This window comes from Gorilla gorilla, chromosome 22 (assembly GCF_029281585.2).
Source record: "Gorilla gorilla gorilla isolate KB3781 chromosome 22, NHGRI_mGorGor1-v2.1_pri, whole genome shotgun sequence".
Classification (NCBI taxonomy): Eukaryota; Metazoa; Chordata; class Mammalia; order Primates; family Hominidae; genus Gorilla; species Gorilla gorilla.
Window position 1 is genome coordinate 8320454 of NC_073246.2, and position 2613 is coordinate 8323066.

The 2613-nt window shown below is 36.6% G+C and overlaps 1 pseudogene; it reads right to left on the reverse strand.

Moving 5' to 3' along the window:
* Positions 1 to 1169: 1169 nt before the first annotated feature.
* Positions 1170 to 2398, reverse strand: LOC129529285 (putative vomeronasal receptor-like protein 4; annotated as a pseudogene).
* Between the last annotated feature and the right edge of the window lie 215 nt (positions 2399 to 2613).

A 2613-nucleotide genomic window follows, 5' to 3' on the forward strand; every position in this document is an offset into this window, starting at 1 on the left:
TAAACTGTTGGTTTGAATACAAATTAATACAGCCACTATGAAAAACAAGTATGGAAGTTTCTCAACCTAAAATGGAACTACTGTATGTTCCAGCAATTCCACAACTGGGCATATAGCCAAAAGGAATAAAATCAGTATTTTAAAGAGATAGCTACACTCCCATGTTTATTACAGCACTATTGACAATGGCCAAGATATGGAATCAATCACAGTGCCCATCAAAGAATAAATGGATAAGACAACATGGTATGTAAACATAATGAAATGCTATTTGGCCACAAATATATGGCATAATAAAATAAATGGCAGAATAAAATTCTGCCATTTAAGACAACATAGATGAACCTGAAGGACATTATGTTAAGTGAAATAAGCCAGACATAGAGAGACAAATAACACAGGAATTTATTAAATGTGGAATCTAAACAAGCTTATCTCTTAGAAGTAGAGAGTAGAATGGTGGTTACCAGAGCCTGTGGTGGTTAGTGGGGAGGACAGGATGGAAAGATGTTGGTCAAAGGAAACATAATTATTATTAGATAGAAGAAATATATTTTACAAGATGTGTTATGCAGCACGGCAGCCATACTTAATTATGATATATTGCAGTCCTGAAAAATGAAAAGGTAGTTGATGTTAAGTGTTTTCACCACAAAAAACAATAACTTTTAGATCATGCATTTGTTAATTAGCTAGATTTAATCATTTTATAATCTACATGTAATTCAAAACATACATAATAAACTTACACAATGTTATTTTCAATTAAAAACAAATTTTAAAATTATGCTTAAATTTTTTATTCAAGCTAGAATTTGAATATAGCTAAATATCTTCAATAAATAAGAAAAATTAAAATAATTTCAAAAATTAAAACTAAGAGATTTGCTTGCCAATAGGAGCCACGTAAGAGTGTACTCAAGAAGAAAATAACATTTTCCTGTATAAAGGTAAAATTAAAATGAAGAGGTGAGAGACAGACCTTGAGAATACAAAACCATAGTGGACATTGAACTGAGGAAAGCACACAGTTCTTGGCACCAAAAAATTAAAAGATATTGAGATATTATAAAAGTACAATTCACATGTTTTATTTAAATCAGAAAGAAAATTATGTGCTTTTTGTATAATTTAATTGATTACAAAGAAATAATTTTTAGAAAATTTTATCACCAACTTGTTAAAAATAGATGGCACTTCCATTGAAACTTTTGGAGAATATTGATGATTCTTTTATCAGATCTGATTAGCACCAGAGGACTGACAGTGGCATAGGCATTGACCACAAACTTGTGGACACCATAGGTGACAGGGCCAATTACCCATAACAGCATTGTGGATGATGAGAGGATGAAGTCCACTGAGTACATCAGTACAAAGAAATTCACCAGCATCAGGATGGTCTTGGTGGCCATTTTCACTAGAGAGGTCCTTAATATAAGGCTGCTGCTGTGAAAGTGCTGGGAGTGCCTCTGATGCCTGGACAAAAGAATGACCATGTATATACTTGAGAGCAGCATGATTCCTATGAAGAAGGCATCTCTGGATAATGACAGCATAAGAAATAGCGCCCTGATGAGGACATTCATTGGGAAAAATGTTCAATATTAGCTGATATTCAAAATCATCTGGGTCATTGGAATAACCTACAGTGTAGATTATCATGTCACTACTGAAAGACAAATTGCTAAACCAAAAAACGAATAAGCCCAGGATATCGTATTTTGTAAATGTATGTTTAAATCTCACCAACCAGGAGGTGCTGGGGCTGATGGTAATGGCCTGGAGCATGCTCAGGAGGCAGGTGGTGCAGATTGAGAGGCCCCTCATCACCTTGTGCAAACAGAAGAAAGCTTTAGGCCGGGCGCGGTGGCTCACGCCTGTAGTCCCAGCACTTTGGGAGGCCGAGGCGGGTGGATCACGAGGTCAGAAGATCGAGACCATCCTGGCTAACACGGTGAAACCCCGTCTCTACTAAAAAATACAAAAAAAAGTTAGCTGGGCGTTGTGGCAGGCGCCTGTAGTCCCAGCCACATGGGAAGCTGAGGCAGGAGAATGGCGTGAACCCCGGAGGCGGAGCTTGCAGTGAGCTGAGATCGTGCCTCTGCACTCCAGCCTGGGCAACAGAGCGAGACACCGTCTCCAAAAAAAAAAAAAAGAAAGCTTTACATCTAAAGTTATTCTGAAAATTCAGTGACTCAAACATGTCTGGAGACAAAAACTCCATTGCAGTGAAGAGCATTACTAGGTGGACAAAGGCCAAATGACAGGTGACCAGGTCATGGGTCTTAGGCCTGTGATCCTGAAAGAATGTAAAAATGTGGAAGAGAAGATGGAAGATGTTGGCTGAGACTCTAATGCTAGCTTGACAATTAAAGGCATTTTTAAAAGATAACATAAGTGAAAACTGTGTTCATCCTAATGGCATAGAAGAAACATATTTTGTAGATCTGAAAAAAAATGACTTCATATCATCAATGTTCTTTCTTCAGTGTTTGAAATTATTACCATCATTATTATTTTTATTTTACTCACTTATTCTTGATTAACCTTGATGCTAAATTCTTGATAATGTACCCCCTGCACTCTTTTCTAAGCCAAATAATTATATAT